The sequence below is a fragment of the Nycticebus coucang genome, chromosome 15 (genome assembly GCF_027406575.1).
Source record: "Nycticebus coucang isolate mNycCou1 chromosome 15, mNycCou1.pri, whole genome shotgun sequence".
In the NCBI taxonomy this organism is placed as follows: Eukaryota; Metazoa; Chordata; class Mammalia; order Primates; family Lorisidae; genus Nycticebus; species Nycticebus coucang.
Genome location: NC_069794.1, coordinates 77,917,045 through 77,934,452, shown reverse-complemented (window position 1 = coordinate 77,934,452; position 17,408 = coordinate 77,917,045). Strand labels below are relative to the sequence as shown.

The 17,408-nt window shown below is 43.7% G+C and overlaps 1 pseudogene; it reads right to left on the bottom strand.

Moving 5' to 3' along the window:
• Window positions 1-3,142: 3,142 nt before the first annotated feature.
• Window positions 3,143-5,688, bottom strand: LOC128566498 (thyroid transcription factor 1-associated protein 26-like; annotated as a pseudogene).
• Window positions 5,689-17,408: the final 11,720 nt, after the last annotated feature.

Sequence of the window (17,408 nt, the reverse complement as noted above, 5' to 3'; positions counted from 1 at the left end):
GAAGATTTTGAGCCAGCTAGTGTCCGGTGAGATCACTAAACCATTCTCAGTAACTACTTATATTTGACTTTGACACCTTTTCAAAAGTCAGAAGAGGCATTTGCAAGAAGCCATAAAAAGTCATTACATAAGCAGAACAATCGAGGCTCCCCAGCATCTGGGGAAAGCAACACATCTGTCTTCTGTCTATTTCTTCCCTAAATGTCTCCCTGAATCAACTTTTATGGTGGTGGGGGAGGTCGGAGGGTGTCGTAAATATCCCATTCTATTTGAATCAGAGAGTTAACAATACCCCCTGTGACTACAAACACAAGATGTTGCATTCAGGGGAGAGGTGCACTCAAGTAAGCAGAGATCTTTGTGACAGTGGTCTCGGTGTGGGCCACAGGCCAGCTAATCACATTACCATGAGAGCCAAGAGGTGGGCCACAGACAGTGAAATAAAGAGGAGGGGAAAAGCAAGACTAATCTTGTTAAAAGGAAAGACACGATAGACGCGGCTTTTACACAGCTGCTTAAGACGCCCAGTTTTCCCAGGACGGGTTCACCTGGGTGTCCCCTGCAGCTTGGGCTGGTGTAGAGGCATTGTTCAGCCCAACCAAATGTGAAGCCTCCTAAGCAAGCAGACCTTGTCTTCAGAATCTTCTCTAAGAAAAAACAGATGTCACCCCCTCCCACCTCCAAAAGCCTTCTGAAGACACCGTTTTCCTTCATTATTCCTATTTTCAATTGACTATTCCTTAATTTTCTAAAAAGACCAAGTCCTCCAAAGACCTGAGTAAAAAAGTCTAGCTTTGCCTGACTTCTGCAACCTTGAGGAAGTATTAAACTAAATCTGAAGAAATCCACTAGTCAGCACTTCCCAGCATGTGGTCAGAGGACCGCCAGGAGGCCGGAGACACTTTCAGGGACCCCAGGTTTCTCTCTTTTCCAACAGCGTATCTGAGGGATGCTGGACATTCTTCTATCTTTCAACTCCAAAATATATCACTATAAATTGAACAGATGTGGGAACCCAGTTGCTAAAGGGATTTGCCATCTAGAAAGCAAGGCATTAAACACATTGGCAAAAGTGAAAAGCCATCCTTCTCTTTTCACTCAAAGTTTTGTTGTTTCAGAAACTTTATTTTTGACGAAAATACATTATATATGTATGTTATCATGTAAGGGATTTATTACTGTTATTTGAAGGTGAATTAATAAATCAATATTTTCAAATTCATCTGTTTTTGTTTCTAATTCAGTAAATATGGGTAGATGTAGCTCACACAAACAAAAGCTCTTTGGCACGGGAAGAGGTCCTAGACTACAGAGTTTCACAACTCCTGCATTAGAAAGACACGAAAGGCGCCAGCTATGTCCTTGGCGCCATAGCTCAGTGAGTTGGGCACCAGCCACACACACTGGGACTGGTGGGTTCAAGCCCGGCCCAGGCCTGCTGAATAACAATGATAACTGCAACCAAAAAATAGCCGGCCGTTGTGGCAGGTGCCCGTAGTCCCAGCCAGTCGGGAGGCTGAGACAGGAGAATTGCTTGAGCCCAGGAGTTGGAGGTTGCTGTGAGCTGTGACGCCATAGCACTCTACTGAAGGCAACATGGTGAGATTCTGTCTCAAAATTAAAAAAAAAAAGACACGAAAATGTTCACTTGTAAACATTGTTCATTGCTCTAGACCAGAGTTTTTCAACCTTTTTTTATATCACAGCATACTTGAACCTGTAGTTAAATTTCCACAGCACAAATTACGTTGATCCAAAAATAAAGAAAAAGCACATACTTAACTATGCTTTGAACTTCATTTGAAAATAATTAAATGATTGGTCTTTAAAATTTTTTTGCAGCACACTTAAGATCCTTTCACAGCACACCAGTTGAAAATCACTGCTCTACACCTTAATTTTGAAGATCGTGCATGGCTGACCTGAACCTTTGCACCACAATAGGGATTTTCCGCAGTCTGCTCATCAGATCTTCTAAGGCCAAAGCCTTAAATTAGCCTTTGATTGAAGACACATGATGTTCAAAGAATCAACTGTAGAAACCTAGCAAAGCCAGGAAAATGACAAATAGGCAAGAAAAGTTGTTTACCAGTGGAGAAGCCTTTCCCAGCGACAGCCACGTCCCACCAGTCCTCACCCTGCTTAACCCCCCGCAACCACAGATCTGTTCTCACTTCTTTGATTTGGTCATTTCAGGAAGGTAATGTAACCAGATGCATGCGAGTTGTTGTGTGTGTCAGTGGTCTATTTCTTTTTATTGCCGAGTGGTATCCCATAGTGTGGAACAGCTCTACACATTCACCTGCTAAAGAAAATCTACATTGGTTGTGATTTTTTTTTTTTTTTAACAAATAAAGCTGCTATAATAAACACTCATGTATCAGGTTTTGTGTGAACATGAACCTTCATTGCTCTGGGACAAATGTCCAAGAGTGCAGTTTCTGGGTCATGTGGTAGTTGCGTGTTTAGTTTTTAAGAAATTACCAAAATGCTCCCCACAGTGGTAGTGCTATTTTACATTCCCCACCAACAGCATATGAGTGACCCAGCTTCTCTGTTTCTGTGCCAGCTTTTGATGTTGTTTTAGCCATTCTAGAAATTTCAGAGTTCTTCATTTAACATTTAAGTACGTGATTCTTTTAAAATACAATCTTTTTGTATTAAGGTGTGAGAATCAGGTCAAGGTTGTTTTGTCTGTTATGTTTTGTTTTTGCTCTAACACCATTTCTAGAACCATTTTGGGTTCTCTATTTTGTTCTGTTGATCAAGATGTCTATTCCTCCACCAATACTACCCAGTCTTTGTTTTGTTTTTGAGGCAGGGTCTCACTTTGTCACCCCTGGTAGAGTGCCATGGCATCATAGCTCACAGCAACCTCAAACTCTTGGGCTCAAGCCATCCTCCTGCCTCAGTCTCCCAAGTAGCTGGAACTCCAGGAACCTGCCATAGTCCCGGGCTATTTTTAGAGACAGTGTCTTGCTCTTGCTCAGTCTGGTCTCAAACACCCGAGCTCAAGCAATCCACCTGCTTTGGCCCCCCAGAGTGCTAGGATTACAGGCCTACCACCCACTTTTGATTCCCGTAACTATGTAAGTTTTTTGTTGGTTGGTTGGTTGGTTGGTTTTGTTTTTTTTTTTTTTACAGTTTAGCAATCCAGTTTATTGGCAAATTTAATTCACTGTCAGAAGGTATCCATTATACATACGAAAGAACTCAAGAGACAACAGACATTTTAAAGTATAAGCACAAAATGTCTGATTTAATTTTTTTCTTGTATTTTTTGAAGAAGATACTCCATCTGTAAATTCAAGTTTGGCTGACCCTTTTTGGTCTTTTTGCTTAATACTTTGAACACTTTCATTTTCTTCTTTTTGTAGCACCTTTGAGCTTCTTCTCTCTCCTGTTTTCTCCTCTCAAATTCTTGTTTCTTAGCAGCACGCCTAGCTTGTACCTGTTCATATTCTTCCTGTGCTTTTTGATTTGATGTTTTCTTTTTCTTTAGATTAAAGGACTTTACTGTTTTAATAGATTGTTTTTCTGGCTGAGGCTGGTCAAAACTACAGTGATCTTGAGACAAAGCCTGGTCAATGCTACACTGTTCTTCAGGCAAAAGCTGATCAACTTGTTTTTCTGACAAAGGCTGGTTGACTTTTCGTTGTTGCTTCTTGAGTCTTTCCTCTTCAGCTAAATAAAGATGTTTCAGATGATCTGGGTATCGATCTTTGAGTTGGGATTCCTGTGATGTTTTAGTCTTCTTTTGTCTCCATAATAATTTCTTGTAATTTTGCTGAATCTTCAGTTTTCTTCGAAAAGCAAAGCCTTGTCCCTCACGAAGGCTTGCGAATAGTTAGGCCGCCATATCCTCTCTTTCACATTCTTATTCCTGAATCCTACTGAAAAATCCTCTTTGCCAAGTGTCTCCAAACCCCCTTTCCACCGCCACTGTGCGGGTCTCACCAGGTGCCATTTCCACAAACCAATTCCATCCGGTTTGTTGTTTTTTTTTTTTTTCTGTGTTCCAGGCTTCTTTATTTAAGAACACAGTGATGAGTGATGTGGGGATGAAAACCAAGAGCATAATTGAACTTCACCTTCTTTCTGTCCAGCTCCCCCAAACTCCTGCCAACATCTTTTATGTTCGAACACAAAAGGTCGGGGCAGGAGTTGGGGGAGCTGGACAGAAAGTCATTGACTGGCTGTCCGCTGGGGTAATCTGACTCTTGAAAGGACTCCCCTGGCTGCTGAGAGCAGGGCAGGTCCACAGAGGCCTCTGGAGGATCGCGTGTGCTAAGAGTAATGTCATTTCCCTTAATCCCAAAATCCTTGGGACAAACTCGTTGTCCTCCCTTAGCTTTTCCCCTTTTCCTGTTCCTCCCATTCCTAGAAGGGCAGGCCCCTCAGTTTGAATGCGTGGGGGAGAGCCCAGAGTGGTAACAAAGCGGGAAAGGTTTCCCCCTCAGAGAAAGGGACCGATGAGCACAGCGTGCTGAAATGAGGGCCCCCAGTCTGGGGTACCAACATGGGGTCCTGCAGCCAGAGGGAAGGACACTGGTTCCCCTGAGAAAGGGGGCCCAGCAGCCTCAAAGTCCTCCCATTGTGAATGGTCACCACTTGATCTCTTTTGAGTTTTGAAATCAGGTGGACTACAGCAGATTACATGTTGAATCTCTACTTAAGTCCTGGTTTATGATGAATACATTTGTTAAATAAAGCATTTTCCTGACATCTTGTCTATTATCATAATTTACTTTATCGCACAATTTCATACTTTTCCTTGGATTTTGCCACTTATTTTGTGCCAGTTACTTTACCACTCTGAATCTCCGTTTCCTTATCTGGAAAACAGGAGAGAACCGTCCATCCTTTGATGTTTGTACACACTTTGTAGGAGTTAGGAAGATGGCGCGACACTACATGTGAAGCAACTCACAGCGCCAGGCACACAGCAATGCAATAAAGCGTAGTACTTCCAACCTCCTTTCTCTGTCCCCAGAGTCTTTCTGGTACTTATGTTGGTAATACGTTGAACTGTTTGTTGTATTTCTGCAACTTACTCTTATTCTCAAACCCTGCACCCCATACACGAGACACTGCTCTTGTGTAATGACACATCATGCAGAGGCTATGTACTACACCAATAAATGTAAAAATCTAGAAATGCATCCTAAATAAGTTATTGACTGGTTGCCCGCTGGGGTAATCTGACTCTTGAAAGGACTCCCCTGGCTGCTGAGAGCAGAGCAGGTCCACAGAGGCCTCTGGAGGATCGCGTGTGCTACGAGTAATGTCACTTCCCCTCCCAACTCAAAAGAGCCCCTCTGCCTTGCCCTACACATGCACTCCCAACTACAAAAGAGGGATTTTATTCTAAGCACACAAAAAAGAAAAAGCAAAATACTTTGGGGTTTTATTTTTGAACAATTTCAATCCCCCCCTTAAGTGCTATTTTATCTACTGTATATTTCCCTTTATAAATCATTATTTAACCTAGATTCGCAGATGTGTATTTCCAAACTGAGAATTCAGCTAAAACTCCAGCTGTGACTACACTTCAGGTGTTTTATTTGCCTTGTCTAGTTCTCGTTTCTCAATGTCCTTCTGGTAAGTTCGGGCTACACGATCCAGCAGATCAGCAACTTTGCAATTACATCCACAATGGCTGTTGTCTGGTGATGTATTTTCATTCATAGACAACACAAAGGAAAATGTTTTACATACATTTTAAAAAGTCATTTAATTAAATTTTAAACTTTTAAGCTGAGAAATGTGAAACATATCCAGAGAAGTACATTTAAATAAATGTTTACTTTAATGAATACTTTTCATTGTATAATTATACAGTCACTAATCCGAGCCAATAATTAGGACATTTCCAGACTCTAAATGTTTCTATGTGTCCGTTCCCTTTGGTGACCCCTCTTACCATGGTGACCACCAGCCTGTCTTCTATAATGAGGGCATCCTTCATAGTTGATTGTGGAGTTCAACACATTTCTATTTTTCACTATTCCATGTGTAGTTTTTTTAAATTTTAACAGCTACGTATACAACCAATAGCAGCAGAGTTTATAAATAATATGTAAAGTCACTATGAAAGTGTTGAGATAGACTGTCTTACGGTCCATTATTTCACTTCTAAGAAACACAGTCGACAGCGTCCTTTCTGATTCACCTGGGCAAGTTTCAACTTGCTCAACTTCCCGCAGTTGCTGGAAGGACCTCACTTTTGTGCATCTCACAACCGGAGTAATGACCTGCATTTACGTGTTCTTGTTTGTCTTGCTTTTTTCAGCAGCATTACTCTTGTAACATTCATTCACGTTAGTGGATATAGCTCTGGTTTATTCATCTTCACTGCTGTGTGATTATCCAGTACATCAATATTCAAGAACGTGCATTTCTGTTTAGCTGCCACTGAACATTTGTGTCATTCCCAGCACTTGGCTGTTGTGAACAATCTTGTTAGCACACTCTTTTGCACTTGTGTCCAGATGAACCCATACACACATTTCTCTGAAGTCGATTTCAGGGGCAGGATTTCTGGATTGTAGCATCTATATCTTTTACCTTCATCAGTGCAGAATTCTTTTTCAAAATAGTTATATCTATGAATGTTTTACAGGTGACATATGTACCTAGAATTGAATTACAAGGAACCAAAGGGTATATACTTGTTTTTCTCCTTCCCTAACTCTACCTACCCAGTATCATCTAGTTTTTCTTTTTTCCACACAATTTTTTAAGTTTTGTAAAGAAATGGAAAAGTTCTAACTCTCAGTGAGCAAAAACCTCCCCTTCCCAGTTCTCAGACTATGAAATCAGTAGAAGGTGTCAAGCTATGAGACTGAGCTCCAGTTTTAAGCGCTGAACAAAATTTACCTTTCTCATACTGACATGTAGAAAGGGCAAATTAAGGGATCTGTTGTTTGGAATTCTTGTTCCTTTATTTCTGAAAAACACGTTGCTCACCTGGAAAAAAAGCTGTGTAAAAGCAACCTTTTAGCTATCTTATTTATTTTTGCCCTTTTGAAACACTTAAGAAATTTCAAGGGGTCAGGCTTATTGGCTCACGCTTATAATCCTAGCATTCTGGGAGGCCAAGGTGGGTGGATTGCCTGAGCTCAGGAGTTCGAGACCTGAGCAAGAGCAAGATCCCATTTCTGCTAAAATAGAAAAATTAACCAGCCATTGTGACAAGCACTTGTAGTCTCAGCTACACAGGAGGCTGAGGTCAGAGACTCTTGAACCTAAGGGTTTGAGGTTGCTGTGACTTGTAATGCCATAGCACTCTACCCAGAGGGAGATAGTGAGACTCTCTCTCAAAAAAAAAAAAAAGAAAGAAAGAAAAGGAAAAGAAATTTCAAGGACCTCTAGAAGCAAACACTGGGCAAGGTGCTAGGCTAACAGTTACAATGTTTATACCCAACTTTTTGGGAACTCATCTGGTAGGCATATCTGAGCACACTCTATATTAGACCTTTAAGTCCCATTTATGGATATAGTTCAGATAGAGGTAAATGTTTAACAGAGAAATAGTCAGCAAATGCCCTGAGCTAAGTTAGTTCCTTTCCACTGAACCCTCTTACATCTGCAAAATTCCTTATCCAAAGCATCCACTCCTTGCTAAATCCAGTAAGAAAAGTCCTATAGTGTTCCATATTTCAAAATCTTTATTCCTTGAGTACCCTTTCTCTTTTCCAAGTTATGAGGAATGTTAAACATAAATAAAAGTGAATATAATGATAAAATGAGCCCCAGATCCATTACCCAACTTCAGTAATTATCAATTTATGGCCAATCTTGTTTCATCTGTATGTTCCCCCCACACATAACCAGAATTAGTTGGAAGCACATGCTTCACTGTGTCTGTACTGAATAAAGACCAAACACGCACACACACACCTCAGAATCATCATCAAATATACAAAAAATGATAATTTCTTAATTTCACCAAATCCACAGTCAGCCTGGACATTTCTTTGGCTTTGATACAAATAGATTTTTAAATAATTTTTTTGTTGCAATGAGGATTCAAACAAAATCTAAGTTCCATATATAGCAATAGGGTAAATTCTTTTGAAAACTTTAAACATATTGTTTGTACATAGCAAGAATAACTGGGAAGATCCTGGAGGGAGCCATGAGGAGGAGAAGAAGGGATAGCCTTATTTGAGTAGGTGATGAAAGCAGTTTGATACTGGCCCAAGAATGAACAAACTACTGGACCAGAAGAGAATATCCAGATATAGACCCAGGTGCATGTGGGAATTGAGTTGACTGTAAAGGAGGCATCTCAAACCCAGAAACCTGAAATGGGAAAATGTTTCTAACTATGTTTGAAAACCATTAGTAATGAGGGATCGATAAATTTGCTTATATAAAACACCAAAATAATTTTTTATATGGCATTATAAAAAACAGTTCAAGAAAAACATTCTCACTCATATCACAGAGGGTTTTTTGTTTCATTTTGTTTTGAGACAGAGTCTCAAGCTGTCACCCTGGGTAGAGTGCCATGGCAACATCATACCTCATGGCAACCTTGAACTATTGGGCTCAAGTGATCGTCTGGCCTCAGTTTTTTATATTTTTAGTAGAGATGGGATCTTGCTCTAGCTCAGGCTGGACTCCAATCTGTGAGCTCAAGCAATCCACCCTCCTTGGCCTCCCAGAGTGCTGGGATTACAGGTGTGAGCCACCACCCAGGCCTGATATCACAGAGGGTTCTACAACCTAAGGAAAATGGGTGAGAAATTAGAACTCAATCTACAAAAAAGAATTGCAAGTAGCTTTGCAGGACACAAAAAAAGTCCTTACCCTCACTTATATTGAGAGAAATCCGAAGTAAGATTACACTGAAACAGTTTTTCTGCTAGCTGCTTAACACAGATGCAGTAGTTTGACAATATGCAACGTTGGTAAGGCTTTGAGGAGACAGACGTCTTATACATATATGGTAGGAGAGGAATTGAACAACAACTAAAAAAATTGTACATCATTACCCTTTGACCAAGCAATTTCCCTTCTATGAATCTACCCCAAAGGTACACTAGCCAAAATATGAATATATATGTTCCTTATTTATAATAGCAAAAATCTGAAAATGATCCCAACATCCACCCACAGGGGATTGGTTAAATACATTACAATACTTTTAGGTACTACAGCTGTACACGTGAATGAGGAAGATCTCCGTATACTAACATGGAAGAATCTCTCAGATTTATTGTTGAAAAGTGTATATTATATGCTGCTGTGTTTCTAAGAAAAGGAGACACACACAATTTAAAGGATGAATTTTAGGATATGTGATAGAGTCAAATGTAGGGACCCGCCCAAATAGAGTGGACCAGCCCAAATAGAGTGGACCCACCCAAATAAAACTGACCCACCCAAATCAGATGTCCCACCTAAGAAAGGTGAATGGGTCAACCCCACCCTTCTGACAGATGTCCCACTCTGGAAAAGGAATGTACCAACCCCACCCTTCCTACCTTTAAAACATTCAGCCACCATTGCCCACATGCTGACTTCCTTCCTGACCTCAGCTCACCCGCACCCAGGTGGAAATGAAGGCTGATGTTGCCCGCACAGAACCTGGACTTCGTTTCCTTTCTATATATATAAGCGTTTAGAAATGGAAGAATAAGCCATAATTTTTTTTTGACACTCACTAATAGTGGGAGAGGAGGAGACAAAGAACGCAGGGATAAAGGAGGCTTTTTACATGTATCAAGTTTTATAGAGTTTATTTTGGAGCCAGTAAATATTTTATATAAGACAAAATTAAATCAAGAAGTAATTCTTAAAATAAAAAGAAACAGATGGGCCCGAGTGTGTCCCCACCCAGACAGGAACTTTTGGGAATTATTTGGAAGCATTGTCATTTGACTGAATGTTCTCACTGGGATAAGCCCTAAAGACAAAAAGAACACAGACACAGCCTTACGTGGCTCCCAGGAATCATGTTGTTGATGGTCACCTTGAGATTGTTGTTCTGAGACTGTCTTCTGTGTATTTAAGGGACAAATCCATAAGGTAATTATGCCAGTGTCTTTGAGAACTTTTCACTGCGGTTCAAAGGAGATATTGTGTAAGATGGATGAAGTACAATCCCCATAATTCTGGGCTCGAGATGAAGTATCTGAGTAGTATCTTACGATGAGTTTTGCGTTTAATGAAGTATCCATATTTTCTGGTTCTGTCCACAGAAAAAGCCTAGAAATGATGACCCACTTGGGGGGTAACTCCCAGTACTCAAATCATGACCACTACCCAGCATTTCTCACTAAAAGCAACCAGGAATCCTTGGAGAAATGACCCTTGTAGGTCCGGGGCAGAAAAATGCACCATATCTTTTTATACCAGAAAGCAAGGAAAACCATTAAGCCTACTTGAATTGTACCAAAAGACTTAGAGCCAAACTTGAAATGTCTCTCTTTGGACAAACATAGGACAATTTAAACATTTTCAATAAGAACAAAAACTGCCATGGATTGATACAGGTCAAATATCTTGATGTGTCTGAGTGCACGGTAACACAAGGCCACCACCACAGTGACAGCAAATACTTGGTGTCTCAAGGAACCAGATCTTTTTTTCATTTGGGGACTGGTGAATGAAGGCAAAGAATCAAGCATTTGTCCCTCCTTTTCTATACGATCTGTACCTTAGGGTGACCAAACAGTTAATGAGGGCGGCTTTGCTTTATAGTATTTCAGCTAATAGTTGAAGACGGGATGACAGAATATTATCATTTTACAATTCCAAGTAAAGGAATGCACCCAGGCATTGATCACCAAGGGTCAGTAATGTGACAGAGAGAAACACAGGCATGTGTGCTTCCTGGGGAAGAGGTGTACACGCCCCCGTGAGGCACATACACCCCTGACCCAGCCTCTACATCTGGGGACATGAGGAACAGAAGTGTGTGTTAAAAGACACCACAGGACTTCCAGCCTGGAGGAAGCTCTAAAGGAGAAATAATGTGGTTTCCGAGAGAGAGAGAAAGAAGAGAGAAAAGGGGAGAGAGAGGTGCGTGTGTGCATGTGTGTGTGGGGGAATCTATAGATCAAAAGATATTCAAGACATACCTCAGTGCGCAGACCTTATAGGAATCCCAATTCGATCAAGCAAACCATAACAAAATTCAATTAGTAGGCAATTAGAGAAATGTGAGCATTGATTATTTGAATTATGTTGGAGAAGTGTTGATTTCTTAGGTGAGATAATGCTGTGGTTGTATTTTTTAGAGTCTTCAGCATTTGGAAATGCTTACTAAAATATTCATAAAGGATGAGCTTTCAGGGTTTTACTTCAAAACATTCTGGGGGAGGGGGAGGTGGGTGGGGAAACAGACTTGGCCTGAGCTGAACACAGTGGGAGCTGGGGATGGGCAGGGACAGGGGGTGGGTTATTATTCAATTTTCTCTGTTTAAGAACATTTTAGGGCGGCGCCTGTGGCTCAGCGGGTAGGGCGCCGGTCCCATATGCCGGAGGTGGTGGGTTCAAACCCAGCCCCGGCCAAATTAAAAAAAAAAAAAAAGAACATTTTAGTCTCTCAACAACTCAAATAGGGCAAATGTTAGTAGCAGCTCCGTGGGAGAGAGGTCAGACAGAACAACAGGGTGGTCTGCGTGCTTCCCCTGGGCTGAAAGCAGGAGGCCCTCTGGCTACCCAGCCTGTCCCTGGAGCTGAGCCCTGGCCAGGCCCGTGCACAGATAAGTGTGTGTAGAAGAGGGAGTGACGAGGGACTGTGAGGTGTGCTGGGCTGTTAAGAACTGGGAGGCCAGTTAGCGTCTTCCTATGAGGAGATAGCAGATCTTTAAATAGCTGGATAGCAATCTGGGCTCAGTTACTGAGAAGCCTTATTTAGATACCAAAGCAGATTACAGAGGAGGCAAAGGACACCAAAATTGCCTAGAGAATAAAGAGATACCAAAAAACCGAGTTTTGTTTTTGTCTGCTAGACACAGTGCTTTCTCTCTCTCACCCCCCCCACTTGTAACTCTCCCCTCCCCCTTGCTAACCCTTCCGCCTTCCTCCCCTGACCCTCCCCACCTAGTGCGCTCTGAGCTCGTGCTCTTGTGTGGTATCTCTCTGTTTCCCCTCCCTCCCTCCTTCCCTTTCTCCTTCTCTCTCTTTCTTTCTCCCTCTCTCTCTCCATCTTCTCTCTCCCCTCTACTTCCACACCCCGGGCCCACATGAGGCCCACATGAGAGGAGGCCAGTGGGCAAGCACCCAGGACAGGGCAAAGTGTTCAGCCATCTTGTTCACAAACCCAAGAGGCTCTGTAGTGTCTGCTGTGTTCCTCTGTCTTTTTCTCTTTATGAATCTGTGTCTCTTTAGGAAGTTTCACTGGAGAACCCAAAATGAAATCAGAACGATTCTTCTGTTCCCAAGTGATTTAATAAAGGTCTCCCAGGTGCCCTAGATCCGGCTGCTGTTTGTAAATGTATCTACACATCCCCTTCCCTTTTTCTTTCTACACTTTCTCCTTAAAACAAAACAGCAGCTGATGTTACTGCAGCTGGAACATGCACATTACAAATTTCCAGAAAAGCAGACTCAGAAAAGTTACTACAAGGTGCCTGAAAGACCCAAGCACCAGACTGTGGGTACTGGGTGCTCCAGCAGGTTGGGGCAGAGAGCTGTAAACCAGCTGGAGAGGACAAGAACCAGGAAATAGTGCCAGCCTCCTCCCCAGATCCTCAGGGCTGCACACACTGGAGGGCACAGCCAGCAGAGCAGACAGTTACCAATTACGCATGACTTAGAAGCTAATATGAAGCAAGCAAATACCATGTTACATAACTTCGGCTAAATTAAGAATGAAGTCTGTAGACACCCAGCACCTTCCTCCCAATCACTCCTTGTAACTGCAAGATACTGTTCACCTTCCCCTCCTCAGCACTCTCTGGCCTCACAGAAAGCTGTGACTCAGGGACTGGTGTGTGAGTGCAGAAGCGAAGGTCCAGAAAGGTCATGTCAGCTGCAAAGTGGCTGAGCCAAGATCTGAGCTGGCTCATATTCCAGAACCGGCACTCCTAACCCTCCGCTCCTCCCACAGCCCAGTCATTGCTCCCGATGCCTCCTCCATTGAAACCCCAACTCCCGTCCCAACCTTGCCATCAACAGTCAGCTCCTTTCTAGCAGCCTTCCCCTGAGCCCAGCCCCCTGTCATCCATACCCCACCAGGACTCTGGGCTCCCAGAATGCGACTCCTCCACACCCGTCTACACCCGCCTCCCCCAGAGGCGCTCCCCTGGCTCCGGGGCCCTCCAGACCTCTTGCCGTATTTCTCATGCTTGTGGCCGCATTCAGCACAAGATCACATCACTGTCTGTGTGTGACTCCTGTGATGTGGAAGACACACTGATGCAAGGCCTGGTGGCTCCGACACCTAGAGACCTGGAATGACACAGGACCATGGGGTGCAGGGAAGGGCATGCCACCTGAGACAGACTGATGCAATCTTCAAATGTCTTTGAAGATCATATTTTATTCCTAATAGCCACATATGTTGCATTCTACTCCATGATACATTTGTTTTTATTGAGTATATAGAAACTGACATTTATATGATGTGCCATAATGAAGAGAGAAGAACTGAAACTTACCCCTCATTTCCCAGCTGGTCTGTTGGGTCCCTGGCTCAGCCTCCCACTGAGCACATGTGGCCAGCAGTGTGTGGTGCCTGGCTCAGGAAGCCCAGGTGAGCAAAGAACGCAGTGCCTGCAGGGGGGTTGGCTTGACTCCTGGGCTCACTGGGTCGTGGGGACAGGTTTGTCCAGGTGCCAGCTTCCCTACTACAAAAGGGACCACACCCATCTCTAAGGTCCATGTTACCATCCCAATGGGACCATGGCCCACTTGCCCAGTAGATGGTCACTAATGCTGGGTTTCTTTATTTCCCTCTTTCTTTCCAGAACCCATCTCCCAAATAGCATCAAGCTGGGACCCTCAGTGGAGCCTCAAGAAGAGACACGTTCATGCAGAATGTGGGGGGAGGTGGCCAGTCTGAGAAGATGCCTTAGAATCTTGAATCTCCTTTGCCATAGCTAACATTCTCCTCAAAACTACCCACTCCCCAATTAGTACTGTCATAACCCTCCTCCCCCCGTTTATCTGATAAGCACTATTGAAAAATGCTTCACAGAGAGAAACGTTGTTGCTGCCCATCCAAGAGCAAATTGGAAGGGCCAATATAGAGAGGAATAGGAATTTGCCAAGAAGTATGGTCCCTAGAATAATGTAGTGGGTCAAAAAGCAGGAGCTTTGCCAATGAAAAACCTTGTAGTTCCATCACACTTTGGATGTACTCCCAGGGTCGCATCAGCTCCGTGGATTACAGTCCATTTTTCGCTTGTTAGATTCAAGCTCCTTGAAGGATGAGTCATTTCTTATTCCTGTTTATCCATTGTATCTCCACGTCTCTGCAGTTCGAAAGTCGACACCCATAGATATTTGTCAAGACAATGTACAGAGTAGAGCCTCGTTCGTACTCAATCTACCACTAATTATTTCTAAATCATTTTTCTTGATATTTAGTTGATGCATCTTTTAAGTGTAGAGATTCGTTTTTTACAGGAGGCCCCTTTATTCAAAAGACTTATCTAACCAGGAGCCCCGTTCCTTCCTGATTCTCCACTATCTTCCCCAAATCCGTCGCTCCTTTGAAACTGCCTGTGCCTGTGCTCATTTGTCTTGTGGTTAAGGACAGGGTCACCCATTTTTTTTTTTTTTTATCTCCATAGTCTTTTCTAGTACTCAGCACTGTACAAATGAGCTGGAAGACTCAAACCAATCCCACTCAGGACATCTGGGATAGTGACATTGCATTCCATGAATGAAGGAATTTGAAATGTTTCATAAACAAAAGAGAAGGGCTCATTTATTGGGTTTAGCACTTTCGATATGATAGTTTTTCATTTTTCAGAATTTGTGGGGAGTGATACTAAATTTTGCTTCATTGGAAGGCAAAGAGGGAGGAAGGGAGGGGGTCATAATGCTTGAGGCCTTCAAACCTCAGGGTTTTTCCCTGCACTGCTTTCTCCTCTCACAAAACCTGGCTGTTTTGGGGCCCCAGGGGGCGTGTTCCTCCTTCTTGCCTCTTTCTTGATCCCCTGAGCTGGGCCAGCTGACCTCCTGTCCTCTTGATGGTGGGGTCCCCTCAGGTAACTGTCCATCTGGGAGGCTGCTGGCACCACGGCTCAGCCTCATGGTGGAAAGACAAGAGCTCCAACCCCACGGTGGCCACAGGGAGGTCCCCAGGAACCGTCTAGGCAGAGACAGCAAGACCCTGGCCATTGCAGTAAAAGCCTGCTACCCACCTTTTAGACTTTGCAGAGCCAGGAATAACAGTTGGGGGCCTCCTCTCCTAGGGGCCTGAGTTTTGGGAGAGTAGAGTTGTTTGCACTGAGTGCTGAAAGGGTCCCAGGGACCACTCACTGTCTCTTAGCAGGACCCCCTAAACCGGGGATGTTACCAAATACTAGGAGGGTGAAAAATGCGACTTAAAAGTGAAGGGGATGTGATTCCTACCAGGCCACTTTGTTACTTAGAAACTTAATTGTTTTGCTTTGTTGTTAGCTAAGCAGGAATGTGGAGATCATAAGTTAGCTATTTTTACAAATAAGAAAACAGTCCTAAGGAGGCTACCAGAGTGGCGGAACTTGGGCCAGATAGAATATGTTTGAAAGCAAATTGTAGAAAATAAAGGCATTTTAATGATGGAATGGACATCTTTGCTTATTTTCTGACCTAGTCTCTGAAAAAAGAAAGCGTATTGGATGTAACAGAAAAAGATCATCTTTTTAGCTGGCAAGGTTGATCCAACAATTGAACACATGAATGTCAGAAGACACATTTTCACCTGGATGTTTGTCGCTAGGGGATCCCCCATAGTTGCCCTGCTGCCAGACAAACATGGTCAGGGGGGAAAGGGCTCTGAGCCAGCTTCCAGGTGCCTCCGATGACCATTTTCCTTATTAGTATGGATGTTACATTAGTGTGATTTTTTCTTTTTTTTTTTTTGCAAAAAAGTTTGGCGACCTTTTCTACCGAGCACAAACAACAAATTACAGTTGGAGGACATCAGCACAGCATGTTTCCAAGAATCATATTAGCTTGATGTAGTGCTGATATCCAGGGGTTTCACATGGCATGGCAGCCCCATCTATTTTTCGAAATGATTAATCACTTTAATCATTATGAGTACATATGCATTTACATATCCTGAAAATATTACTGCAAGTGATCCCCCAAACTGTGTCCTATATCTCTGTAGCCCTGCCCTGGTCATCAGGTCTGTAGGAAGGCCCCAGGAAGTCTGCTGAATGAATGACTGTGAAATGGTCATGTATCCAGCACTGCTCAGCAGAGCAGAGAACAGAGCATGGTGGAGGTGTGTGGGCACTACTTAGGACTGGTGTCTCCTACACATCAGGTACAGCCACAATCAGCCTTCCTCCCTCAAACATCCCTCTCCCTTCTCCTCAGCCCCACAGCACACAGGCAACTGCCCCAAGGAATGTCTTTCCCTCAGGTCCCTACCCCTCACCTTCCTGGCCTGGTAAGTTGGGCCTAGGAGGCATTACTGTGTGAGAACCAAGTGTCCTCAAACCCTCTTATTAACTCCTCAAGTCCATTATAAAGGAATTTTGCAGAGGAGTAAAGAAGCTGATCGTAAGATCTGTGGCCTGGGGAGATGAATCCCTAGAAGTCATAGAGCAGGGCATCCAGCTCTGAGGTGCCCCCCAGGTTGGAAAGCAGGATTGTCCCTGGACTCCCGGAGTTGGTGGGGGAGGGCTCTCCCCTCAGGGGCTGGAGCCTGTGATGTGGGAGCCGCCTGCACAGAGAGGAAGTGCCTTCTGGGAGCCCAGGCCAGGCCAGCCCCTCTCTCCCTTTGAGCCAGGCCAAACGAATCTGCAGCACCTGGCCCTCTCTTGCTGTAAACACTTTTATTTTCCCTGCAGTTTATGGCCTCCCCTTCCAAAGGATCACAACTTGTTTAAACCGGCTCTAAACAAAGGGCTTTCATGATTACAGACATGCTGCTGGTTTTATGGTGGTCTTCCTTTGTCTAATTTTCTCCCACTCTCTTCCTTCCTCCCCACTCCCCCCCACCTCCAGGTACAAGGCCTTTTAAGAGAGGCCTTTCAGCCAGCTGTGGGGTAGGGCTCTCACGTCTGGTTCCCCTCAGCTGCAGGTTGGCTGCTGTGACAGGAGGGGGGAGCAGGACGAGTAGGGATCTGAATGTTTCTGAGGTCAGGCTTCAGCCTGTCCCCTTGTCCCCCAAGAGAGAGAATGGGGAAGTCTGAGGATGTCCTCTGGTTTCGCCTGCCCAGTGTCTCTGCCCCTCTTCTTTATAGGCATGTGGCACAGCTGTGCTGGGATAAAGACCGGCA